At 49.3% G+C, this 13,241-nt stretch overlaps 1 protein-coding gene across 1 annotated transcript in view; it reads right to left on the bottom strand.

Annotated features, from left to right (window-relative positions):
- Window positions 1-13,241, bottom strand: part of LOC135226397 (TATA-binding protein-associated factor 172-like) — a 165,766-nt gene that overhangs the window by 126,029 nt on the left and 26,496 nt on the right.

Here is a 13,241-nt window from a genome sequence, read left to right as displayed (position 1 = left end):
CGCAGACATATTATAACCCGTAGGCCATACTATAGGGTTAGGCAAAATAAAGTCTACAGGAAGGTTAGAGGTCATACCCTGGACTTTTTTTTACGATTAATGCGTATACGAATCTAGTCTTCCTTACGGAATAGACATGTTTACTGATTAATTGCGTACATACGAATCATACGTCTTCCTTACGGAACATAGACAAGTCATCACACTCCTTACATGGACAGACAAATCTCAACAAAGAAGCAAGACCCAAACCCCTCGTGCATACCAAGTGCGGATCTACCAAAGCTTTCGGTAGCCACACCCTATCTTTGCAGACAACACCCTCTGAAACTAGCCTAACTAGATTCAGATACTTATGCAAAATGAATCAAATTCAAATCAATTTTAAGATAGCGTATGCCTAGCCACAAATCCAAGTAAATAAATCAAAAGACAATTAGGATACTTAGCGGCAATGAAGTTTCCAAAATCCTAAGACGGAGGTACTGAAAACAGGTGTTTTTGTTTTTCAGCACCGGCGACAGAAAAAATTATGAATAGAAAATGGGAATGGTTCCTGATACCCGCCTCCCAGCGGCGGGAATGGGGGGTACTAACCACCTGGCCGACCACTGCGTGTGTCGGAAGTTTTTTAAATTCTGTCGGACTTCAGAAAATACAGCTATATATATATCTGACAGGTAAGTTTCATGAACAAATAAATATATATATATAAATATATATATCACCACCTAACCAACCTAGCCAAAGTTAAGGTGTGTTAACTAAGGCTTAAGAGTTAAGAAGTCGCCGTTGTCGGCGACTCAACAACTAAATTAAGAGCTCTTCCTAACCATTTTCTACAGGATAGGATGAGTGTACTTCTTGCCCCCAAGATTGTGTCTGCAGACACGTATGGCCCTAGCGAGCAGCAGATCTCATATGCCATCTTCACATCTCGCAGGGGGGGAGTGTGAAGTGAACACAGAGTTGCTTCGCTAAAACATGGTACTCAGGATGTTGCCGAGTGCCATGCTCTGTTTAAATGCTTCCGAGGCCGCGCCCTCACCTCGTGAGCATTCAGATAAAAAGATTTCAATTCTTTGTTGAAACACAACTGAAGGAGCATTTTTGAAAGAACTCCTTAACACTAAAGCCAGGGTGTTCTCGATATGGGCAAGTCTGGTCGGTTTTTCGGAACACTGCAGATTGCCCAAATGACTTCGACTTTCTTGAGTTTTATGTAGATAAAACTTGAGAGACCCAACAGGGCACAGGACTCTCTCTGGCTCCTGCCCACTAACTTGTGCCATCCTTGCTTCCAAGCTCCTGGCCCAAGGACAAAACAAAAAGGGTTTCCATTCTTAGGCCACAACGGAAGGCTTAGAGAGCACACCGCCTTGTGTTCTCTAAAGCCAAAACTTGTGACGATGGCTTAAAATTTCACTAACCCTCTTTGTCGTATCTAGGTGGTTAGAAGAAGGCCTTCCTGATCACATGCAAGAAGTTAACAGGTAGGAGAGGTTCGAATGCTTTGACATCAAGAACTTCAGACTACGTCTAAGTTCCATATTGAAAGCTTCGATCTGGACATGCACAGTCAGTACGTCTGTACTAAAGTCAGGTGACCGACCAGTTGACCAGTCAGACGAATCACGGACAGCAAGGCTGTACCCTGAAGAACCATAAGGCACTATTCTTCGCTGAAGGATGAGTGTCTGGACTGCCTGGGCGATTCAATCTAAGCAAAACCATTGGGGGTGTATCAACGCAACCCAACGTCGTCAGGCGAATCAAACTCCTGACTCGAGCTTCTGGTGCCAGGAGAAAGGAGCGAGGAGCAAAAAGGCGATTCAGTCCCGAAGGAAGAATGCCTGACAGTCCAACCTGGTCTCGTTACACGATTATCGGGGTGTATAAACGCAACCGACTTCGTCAACAAGAAACTCAGGGCTACTATATGTCGCCTGATTCTCGCACGAGTGTCTGACTCCGAGAAAACACAGGTGAGACAAAATGTAGATGGTGAGCGAGTTTCGAGATTCCACAGGAACTCAAAAATCGTGAAGGGCTTTGTTGTTTGACAGACGCAAATCTCTGAGCCCAAAGGCCGTCAACAACATAGTTTGCGTATTCTTTAATAGTTTTGTGACTGCCAGCTTATCCCATTCTTCAGACGGAAAACGGAAGACAGTAATCTTATTCCTGTCAACATCTCGATAGTCTGAACGTAGTCAGACTCAGAGCGGGAGAGGTTATAGGTACCTTTCGAGTTAGAGTAGACCGACTCTCTCGGAAAAGGTCCTTGGAAAGTGAACTAGGAAGATGTGACCTCTGTGAATCCAGGATCCTGAAGGCCAAACATGGGGCGATCAGCGTCATTGTCGCTCCCCTGTGACATCATTAAATCCTCTTATTACATTTCCTAAGCGATTGAAAAAGGGGAAAAAAAGACTTAAACCATCCTTCCCCGTTCAATATCATAGGATGGCGTTTAATGGTACCGATCCGGATCGAGAATAAGGGAGCAGAGAAGAAGAAGCCTCTTCGCCTCAACATATCGAAGAGAAGAATGAAAGGGCGTCCTAAAGTCTACACAACTCTCAAATAACTTCTAAAGAAAGATTCCACTCGGAAGTAAATAGTTGCTGCCGTCGATCGAGACGATTCGTACGGACTTTTGCAATCCTGTAACGAACCTGTAGAGGATCGTTACATTCTATGCTGTTGTTTATAATAGGCTCTTCTCGTAAACCTCGAAAAAGGACCGAGAGAAGATACTTCTTAAGATATGAGAGAGCTGTGGAATATCAGGTTGATCTGGACCACTGGTTCCCAAAAACTCGTTTCGAGGCTGGAGGGACTACCGAATCGCTTTTACTTCTTTCAGATTAAGATCCAGGACATCTGAAACCCTATCCAGATGTCCGGCACCTTCTTTCTATCACCTCAGGTGATAGACGCACTGAGAGTGTTCAGAATCATTCCTAGATCTTGAAAATAATATTTTCAGTTTCCCGTAAAGGACTGGTTAAAAAACTGGTGGTTCTGAATTGCAGTCTATTCGGGGAAACAAACTTCTTTAGGAAGGACATGGTCGCCCAGCAAGCTCATCCATTCCCTCCCCCGAGTATGCTACTTCCCAATAAAAAGGCTGCGCTTTGCCTAAGCTGGGGAGAGCATATAAAATGACAATTTGTCGAAAATTGCATTTTTCCTAACTATACAAACCTGAGGTCCTTTAACAATAGGAAGGTAACTAGCGGCAGCTGGGACGGTCGTAAGCTTCGAACAAGGGGAGAACGGTAGTTAACTGCTTGTCCGATCGTGCGCGCGCCCGCGCGCCCGAGAGGGTGAAGAATCACTTTTGCTTTAGGCCCTGCAGTGCAAAAAGTTGCAGAGTGAGGGGTGGCATGAGGTGGGCTATATGTAAAGGACCTCAGGTTTGTATAGTTAGAAAAATGCAATTTTCGACAAATTGTCATTTGTTCCGATACGTAATACAAACCCTCCGGTCCTTTAACAATAGGAAGACTCACTTCTTGGTGGGAGGAATCTGAGTCTTTTTGGTGAACAGATGGTGTTCGTCCAACCCCTGGAGTGCCTCCCTGGTCGTAAGAGCAAGGGAGGGATCCAAACCTCTGTCCGATTGATCGGGGTGTGCACCGCAGGATCAATGGTCAGACCTCTGGGCCAAGTACTAAGAGAGAGGCAAGCGTATCTCTTCGTACCAGCAAGCAAGAACTTGTTCCTGTTTGCAAGAGGACAATCATAAAATGATGGGTTTGTCTCAATTTGGCATCCACTTCCTCCCCCTTGTTGGAGGAAGTGGTGGATATTTACTCCTATCCCTACTGAAAGGGATAGGATGGTGCTCTATTGAGTAGCTCACCTGCATCTCGTCCTTACCCAGCAGGGTGACGACCGTGTCCCTCTACCCAAGGTAGAGGGAAGAAAAAGATGGGAAGAGGAGCCAGTCACACTCTCATTCCTCATCCATTCTTACGGTCACACCAGGACTCGATGCTGTTCAGCCTGCGAGGGTCTGGGGTTAACTACACAACGTGTTGAGCAAACCACCACGGTCCCAAGGAAAAAGATCCAAAGGAACGTGTGGGGCAATATCCCTGAAGGTAGAAGGAGGTGCATGTTGGTTTCCTTGGTCCGGGTGGACCAGGCGCTGCCTTCATACACCTGCGCCACGGAGAAGTTCTTGCGGAACGCGAGAGAATGATGAAGAGGCGTCCCACACTCATCCTGGGTGTCGAGTTTCTTCAGACAGCTCCGTCGCACCTCACAGGACAAAGCAGCATAGCCTTCGTATCGGAGGCGGTGACGTCCATTAGGGAGGGAGTATTGTGAAGGACTCGAACCAATCGTCAGTTACCGAAGGGTTCTGAGTCTCGCTACGAAGATCGGTACGAAATCGAGCGTCACAAATCCCCATCCCTTTGTGTGCTTGACTTCTCAAGAGAAGTCATGCAGTTACCTAAGACGAAAAGAAGGGAATAGGTCGTATGACCTATCCCTCTTCTCGACTTTGGTTATGTACAGTACTCATACTGACACAAGCTATTAAGACGAAGTGAATGATTGCTCTGGAACAACCGAACTAAGTCCGCAGCATAGTTCGTAACTGACTCGGATGCTCTGACAGCTGCCGAGTGCCGACTGACTGGTTCGGAATCAGTAGAGGCAAGTTGTCCAAGCATCCGGGTAAGTCACGTGACCTTCGCCCTTAAAGAGTTATGCTGAGAGACCAAACAAATAAAATATTTGTTAGTCACCGATGCCGGACGGCGCGGCGATGATTCTCTTAATGCATAAGCTCAAAAGGCGAAAGTCAATTGCCTTCAAAAGACCGAGGTCCCTGATGGCAAGAAAATCTCATAGATGTGAATCTCAGCTTAAGGAGAAACAACACTATGTGACGTTGAAGACGAAGGTAGGCAATGAATGCAACCTACGTCTTCCAGCTGAAGCGAGAGAAGGAATCTCAAGATTCTAAACCTGTGCTTACACATGACTGAAAACGCTAACCGCCATTTCATTGCTGTCCGTTGTGCAATGAAAGCGGGGCGTTCTTCAGTAATGAAACACAGGGGCGGGGATAGCCGCTTGAAGAACTGCTTCTCATGGGACTGAACGTTTGGAAGTAGAGCTGGCAGGTGTGGGAGTAGGCGATGTCTTTCAATACATCTGCTAATCCGGGGTGAACAATGAACAATTGTACACTCCGAAATACAAGATATTTTGAGGACAAACTCAGATTCCGCAAAAATCATTCGCATTATCGGGATACGATGCAGCAAGAGACTATTACAGAATTCTGTTACCGTGCGGTAAACAGAAAGATGAGAGTCGAATAGATATCTCTGTTTTTTAAAATTCTCGCATACCGAAGACGATGAATACTAGCGTTTCTCAGCAGTAGATGGTCATTCATGTATGCGAGAATACCCGTTAATCAGAGACTTAAGTCCGTGATTGTTGGCAGAGATACGGTTGTTATTCCAATTCAAATCCAAAGCGGTGAGAAAGGACATAAACAACCGTCTATCTCAAAGCGGCAGCTGATACTGAAATGCCTCGGGCAATTCAATACGCAGTAGCTGTCGCTGACTCGTCATCCTGAGTTGCCAAAGTAATCCTTCACGAAGGAATGCGTTCGGCTAGAACCACCGAGCATAAAAAGATGGGATGCTCGAGCAATTATATTTAAGCGAAACGAATTTCGGTAAATATAAAAGCTAAAAATGGTGTTGTTGTGAACAACACCATAAGTATATAAAATTGAAATGGAAACTCCTGGGAGGTTGCAGGCAACCCGGGTTGCAGTTCAATTAGAATACTTTTCGTCTAAGTCGCAAAATCCGTAGAATAACCAGGATATTGCGCCTACCCTCGGACCATTCAACTGCTTAGCAGAATCATGTCGCTGAGGTTAATATACGTAGTTATATTTGTAGGATTCTGAACAACGATTCTCCATCCTAAATTCTTTCCTTCAAGAAAACAAAATAAGGATTGGAGATCGACCACCTTCGTTCTCTATTCAAGAGAGTGAAGGAGAAGTCTTCCTCGAAGGAAAGCTTCAATGGTGAACAGAATACTAAGACGATAGTTCCAGCCAAAACTGGATATTCCCGTCCGTTCTCTCTATTCCAGGTTGGTCGCCTACTGTGAGATAGTCTTCTTTCAGCAGCAGTCTTCTTCCTAATGCTAGAAATTCCAGGAATCGAGCATAGGCGAGGTTCCCGATTATCGTGTAACATATCGGGGATTCTCGTCTCGCTCACTTTGGACCGTGGTCTGCCTAAGTGTTTGGAGATCGTAAGAAACCTCTAAACACTCTGAATGCGCTAGAATTCCGTAGAATTCTAAGCAGTCCTGCGAAACCCCCACCGAATTCGTCAAACGATATCGGCTGGTGGTCCTCTCGATTCCCGTAGAAATCGAGAATGGGGCAGGATCCCTCCTCAACGACCGGGGCTTACGTCAGGTAGGACCCGAAGGTCCCCCCTGGTAGCGCAGTCCCCAACGTGGGATCCTACAGAGAAATCTCTGTAGGATCCTTCCCCTTTCCCTCGTAGCCGTAAGGAGAGAGGGAAATGGGGGAGGAATTGGATTACTCGCTCGCCTTCCCAGTGGAACTAGCAGTTGGAGAAGAGTAGGAGCAGCCATCGCCTTGCGGCGATGGCTCTCAGAGTCTGGGAAAACGTATCGTCAGGAGAAAACGTTTTTCCCCAAAAACCAAAAAAAGAGGAGGGTTACGAACTCTCACTGTAGGTAAGGGTCTGCCGCCACTGTGAACGTCGTCTGGGTGGGGCTGATCGACACCTGACAGGAGAGAGCCGATACCGTCCTCCGACTCATTCCAGTCCTCGTCGAGGTCGAAACCTCTCAGGAGGACCGAAGGAGTATTTAAATACGGTGTCCGAAGACACGTAGAAACGCCGCTGTCGCAGTAGAGGAGGTGGAAGTAGCTTGATCGACCGGCCAGAACTGAGAGAGCCTTCTTGTCCGGAGACGAGAGACTCTGGTTCAAGACAGAATCGGTAAGCTCCGATCGCGGCATACCCACCGTCGGTTTTGGGTTCCGCTCTCGGGCCCCAAAAACGACTCGAGCAGAGACATGGGCTCTGCTGGTGGGAGCGGCGATCCTTCCCCCCGGTCGTTGTGCTGACGAATCAGTGCAATAACCTGGGTAAAGTTACTCTGAATCTCGGAAGTTACAGCGTCTTGAGGAGTAGGACCGTCCAGTCCCTCCCCACAAGAGCAGCTCCCAGGACCCTCCTCCTTCAGAAGAAGGACCAGCAACAGATCCCTGACGGTTGCCTCCAATCACTTGCGCGTACGTCCTGGTTGGTCCTAAGACCAACTGGCACGTGCGGCGTCGTGACGGGATCGTGAGCGGCGCATCTCTCACGATCACTCTATATACCTAGCTCTTCCTGGCGTATGCCGAGGAAGTTGAAGGTATCGGAGAGACAGAACTGACGCTACCCCCTCTCCCCCTGACGGTCGCCTCCAATCACTTGCGCGTACGTCCTGGTTGGTCCTAAGACCATATGTGGCACGTGCGGCGTCGTGACGGGATCGTGAGCGGCGCACCTCTCACGATCACTCCTAGCTACCTCGCTCTTTCCCGGTGTAGCCCGAGGAAGTTGAAGGTAGTGGAGAGACAGACCTGACGCTCCCCCCCCGCTCGCTGGCAGGACCAGCGTACGTGGGGGGCTGCAGCCGATCACCAACCCGCGGTGGGGATCGATCTGCAGGCCTGGCCGTGCCGCTCACCTGTGGCGAGCTCGACTGAGCACGTCGACCCGGTCCCGTGCGTCAGACGAGCTGCTGCTGCGTCACCGTATACGCCCGGTCCCTCCTGTGGGAGCGGCGGTCAGGTGACCTGCAGAGCTCGCTTTCGCCGTGAGACCGGTGAGCGTCCTCGCGGCACGTCAAACCGCTGGTACCAGCCGAGGCTGGTACCGTCGGTCGAGGGGACCTGGGGGGACCTCTTCCCAGCCTCAAACCCGTGGCCGGTCAGAGACCGTCACGTCCACCCGAGGTACCGGCTGGTCGCTGCGAGAGGCGGCCGCTGGCCTGGCGAGAGTCACCTGAGCGGCTCTCGACAGTCTTCTGCTCCGTGCTCGGTCATGACGCTGAGCGAACTCAGGCGTCTTAACTTTGGCTGCACGGTCACCCGAAGGAGATCGTACACTCGGAACTTCTCGCGGACGAGAAACCAGAGCCGGTACCTGGCTTAGCAGCAGAGCTGCCAAGACCAGCGAGGGTGTACCAGCGGTAGCCAGCACACCCTTGGTCCCCGTCTTCTTCTTCTTCTCAGAAGGGGAGACGGGCCCCGTTCCCGAAGGAACAGGAGGCCAGCAGAAGAACCCCCCCGTCACACCGGAATGTGACGAGCCCTTCGAAGTTCCCGAAGGAGTCTTCGTGGGGAATAACAAAACCCGGTTACCAGCTGGTCGCTGCGAGAGCGGCCGCTGGCCTGGCAGAGTCACCTGAGCGGTTCTCGCCAGCCTTCTGCTCCGTGCCGTGGTCTTGGCGCCGAGCGAACTCTGGCGCCGAAACTTTGGCTTGAACGGTCTCCCGAGGGAGAGCGTACACTCGGGATCTCCCCGCCCGAACCGACGAGAGACCGAGCCGGAACCTGGCGTAGCGGCATCGCCGCTAGCACCAGGCGAGGAATACCAGAGCTAACCGATACTCCTCTGGTCCCCGTCTATCTCTTCCTTACGGAAGGGGAGAGACGGGCCCCCGCTCCCCGAAAGGAGCAGGAGGACCAGCAGAAGGACCCCCCGTCCCACCGAGGTGGGGACGGGCCCTTAGAAGTTCCCGAACGAAGGAGACTTCTTAGGGGGGAGGCAGCCTTCTTCTTCTTCGGCTTATGGGCCCTTAGAAGTCGAAGGGGAGAGGCAGCAACAGACGAAGATGACACCTTCCTCTTCTTCGTCAGCTCACGCAGGACAGTCGTCAGGTCCTCCATCCAGGCCGGAGTCGGGCCTATTGCCGAAGCAACACGGCCCGACTGCACCTGTCCGGAAGGACCTGGACTGGGGAAGACACACCATGGGCAGGACCAGCATGGACAGACGCAGGAACCAGGAGCGACAGGAACAGCAACCAGCTCAGGAGCGGCAGGAACAGCGGCAGCGGTAAACACGAGAAGGGACAGCCAAGCCAGTAGCAGGGAAACCACATCAGCGAACAGGTACGGCAGGCCCAGCCATCGCCTCGAGAACATCGGCAGCCAGCGTGGTACTGGCGGCCGGTCCCAGGGGCGAGCTGCTGGAACAGCGGAAGTCTGGGGCAGGCAACGACGAAGAAAACACAGGCGGGCGGCGGCATACCCCTCCTCGGTACGGCGGCGACCGGCCTAGAAGCGGCAGACGGCGTCACCGACACAGCATGGGGAGTGTAGACCAGCGGGGGGAAGCAGCATAACGCGGCCGTGAAGGTTGTAGTGGAGACCACTCCAAGGTCACCGCCCCAGACCTCGCTAGACTCTGCAGCAGATCGTGGATGCTAGGCACGCCCTGCAGCCGCAGTGGTCCATACCTGTCCAAGGTCGTCTCCCACGGCTGTAGCACCTGCGGTAGCATAGACAGATTAGTAAGAGGGGTTCCCTCACGCACGGGGGGGGGGAGACAATGCCCCCACCCCGAACGGAAGGAAGACCCCAAAAACAAAATACGAGGAAGCTGAGCGGGGGGCAGGAAAGAAGACGAAGAATCGGATACCAAGGGAGTTCGCGGGAGAGCTTTCCGACGACTACCTGGCAGACCTTCCGCTTCCCCCTACCCCCACCGCAACAGCAGAATGCAAAGTAATATGAAAATGAAACAGAATACTTGCACTTTGCGATTCACTTCATAGAACATTAAAGAGGGAAAAATCAATTCCCGGTAAGAGCGGAAACTTGATCCATAAAAATATGATGCTATCATAAATATATATGAAAATGAACAATACTGACACTTGCTATTTTCACTTTCACAGCAATAAATCGTAAAGATTAATTCCCGGTAAGAGCGGAAATTGATCCAAAATTAAATTTGATGCAATTAATAAATGAAAATGAAAAGAAAACTGCATTGCGAATCCACTTTCATTGCATTCTATTCATACAAAATAAGAGGCTCTTGCCGAGCGCAATCAAGCTCTCGGCAACGAACGCACAGGGCAAAAATATAATGAAAAAAGAGTACTTACATCTTTCAATTACACACTTTCGCCCAAAATACATGACTCGGCGCGAGTGCGCCCGCCCTCGGCACCGAGACATAATTCAAGGGTTCAATTCATGAAAGAGCGGAAATCGCCGTCTCTACGGCGATAGCTCCATGTTGATTCATATTAAGTAATGAAAATGAAAACAGTGTACTTACAGTTTCATTTTCAAGGATTCAAACCAAACCATTAGTAGAAAACACAATATAAACAAAGCATACGACGATGAAGCGGGCAGAGAGCGATGACGAACACGTCCTTCACACCCGCGGCCGAAAGCAAAAAAAGTGATTCTTCACCTCTCGGGCGCGCGGGCGCGCGCCACGATCGGACAAGCAGTTAACTACCGTTCTCCCCTTGTTCGAAGCTTACGACCGTCCCAGCTGCCGCTAGTTACCTTCCTTATTGTTAAAGGACCGAGGGTTTGTATTACGTATCGGAACAAGTGCAATGTTGCGGTAGACTCGTAGTTCCATACCGTGCAGTAACGAGCACCGAAAGGATTAAGAGATAACTGTTGAACATAGTAAGGCAAAAACGAATGCAACGTTTATTCCATTCACGTAAGAAATCCCCTCAATCTTAGGCTAAAGTCCGTGATTGTAGGACAGAGATACAGTTAGTCAGTCAATCCCGCATGAGAGACGTAACCGTCAGCACAGAGATACGGTTAGTCAGTCAATCCCGCAGGAGAGAGAGACGTACCTACCGCGCATGACAGCGCACGATCTGTTACTGCCTACTGGTCTCGGTTGGGACTGGAGGACAGACACAGCGTGACAGCAGCAGCCAGCAGCTTACGAACGTCGTCTCTTAACTTTATGTCTGGGTTGCCAGCTACCCTATTCTACGAAGAAAATAGGTCCGCTATTTTTTGAGCACAGAAAGACTCTCAAGCTGGTATATTTAAGCGAAACAGAAAACGCTAAATATATAGATGCGTTTGTGTCGTCAGAACACTACCATACAATGGTAAAAGATAAATCGGAAACTCCATGAAGGCTGCAGGGAGTAACGATTAAATGTCCTTAAAATAAACAATAGACCTCTCGGTTGCCATCCGAAGAGGTAACTACAGCAAGCGTATATTGACTTAGAACCAACCAGAAGAAAATAAAATAAAGGCCCGGACAAAAGGCAAAAATATGAAATTCTATCACAATAAAGTTTCTTCATACTTACCTGGCAGACATATTATATAGCTGAATTCGGAAATACAGCTACATAAACATATCTGAAAAAAACCCCCAAGGCAAGTTTCATGAACAAAACTTAAGAGAATCGAAGCAGTCAGCTCAAGATTCTTATGTTATTGGACATAAACGTTCATTGACGTAGTCTACAAGTCTATTTCTTGTACGAGTCTGCGAATGACGAATGAGAGCTCTTCCGAATCTTGTCAATAAGAGCTTATTCGCTTACGCAATATCAAGTTAATGAGATGTTTGTCAATGAGAACTAAACACCATTTACGGGACAAAGAGAGATTTTGTCAATGAGGGGATACCCACTTACTTGACAAAACGATAGTATATTGTCAATGGGGGAAGTCACTGAATTGACAAAACGTAATCCAGGAAGTCGAGCATTTAATTTTTCCGATTCCCGTCTCAAACGAGGAAGGGGCAAGAATCCTGTTAAGAGACTGGGCTTACAGCAGGTAGAACGACGATGTTCAATTCGGCAGCGTAGTCCCGACTAGAAACTAGCAAAATCTATCATCTGAAAAACCCTTTCAGATGGGCTAAAAAGCTTGCAAAATTATCCTGGGAAGAGGAAGAAAATCTCCAACCAGCTTCCTCTCCCGTATCACAACTAATGCCTGCTAAAGCTTAAATTTATTGGCAGTATGGCAAAGGAAGTCCTGTCTTGCGCTTTCACTTGAAGAGCGTCCTTTTGATGATGCCTTTGCAAGAATCCTACTGAACGTTGCCGAGGAGTCCTGACGTGCAGGACATCGAGCCTTTATAACCCGTAACTGCCTTATCGCAAAGTCTTGACTGGGGTAGTGACAACAAATTATTTATTGGCAGAATAGCAAAGCTTGCGGTAGAGCAAACGAGATCTTCCCTTGAGCTTTCCTTAACTCCATCCACCTATGCGAAAAAGCATATTAATTGACAGAGACCTCTTGAAGTCACGAAACCCGATGTCTTGCTGGATTTCGAAGAAGAAGTTGTCTGTTCACTTTAAGCTTCCTCCGAAGCACTGCCTACTTCACATTCTTTGCAGGTGAGGTAGAAGGTATCACCGAAGGTATAGGTTAAAAATTTCTTTAGGCCCAATTCTGAAAACCAAGAGCTTGAAGAGTTCAACACAGAAACGTTCAGCCAGGCGACACACCTGGGCTCGTGCGCTGTGCTCGCTCGGCGTACACTGGAGCGCGCTCGGCGTCATGGCGCGCGCTTGGCCCCTTGCACCCGCGCGCGCCTTGGCTTGCACCCGCGCGCGCCTGGCTTGGGCGGCCCGCTCTCAAAAGCTTCCTGCTACTATGACTTCTTTTACGTATTTCTCGGTGGAAAGACGGACACGAGTTCAGGCGACGTTCGCCTTCTTACTTCTCACTGAAACGCATAACGAGAGAGAGAGAGGACGTGAAGCGTCCTCTTCTATAAAGCTTCTATTTAGAGGGCGCGAGTCCTTCCGAAAGCTCCAACCCCTCAACGGGGAGGACGCTTCGGCGGACGAGAAGCAATCTTTCAGGATTCGTGCACTCGCACCAGTTTCAAAGCACTTTGGTCAGTCTGGGGAGTTTTCATGCAGAAACTGCCGAAGGCACGCCAGATCGGTGGGGGTTCCTTGTAACCCTCCTTAGGCTTTCGACATGCTCCCTCCCCGGGTCCTGGGAGTCAAGCAGAGGTCCCGGCCTAGAGGCGAAACGAGGCCAATCTGACGCACCCTCCACTACACAAGGGGTATCACTGCACTTCTGCCACTTCACTTTTACTCTCTAAAGCAAGCACTTTCGATTCTAAGTTACGAATCGAAAGAGTATCAGAGAAAGGGCAATTCCTCTA

The sequence above is a fragment of the Macrobrachium nipponense genome, chromosome 14 (genome assembly GCF_015104395.2).
Source record: "Macrobrachium nipponense isolate FS-2020 chromosome 14, ASM1510439v2, whole genome shotgun sequence".
NCBI classification, from domain to species: domain Eukaryota; kingdom Metazoa; phylum Arthropoda; class Malacostraca; order Decapoda; family Palaemonidae; genus Macrobrachium; species Macrobrachium nipponense.
The sequence above is the reverse complement of the archived record's forward strand: the minus strand, read 5'-3'. Positions and strand labels throughout refer to the sequence as shown.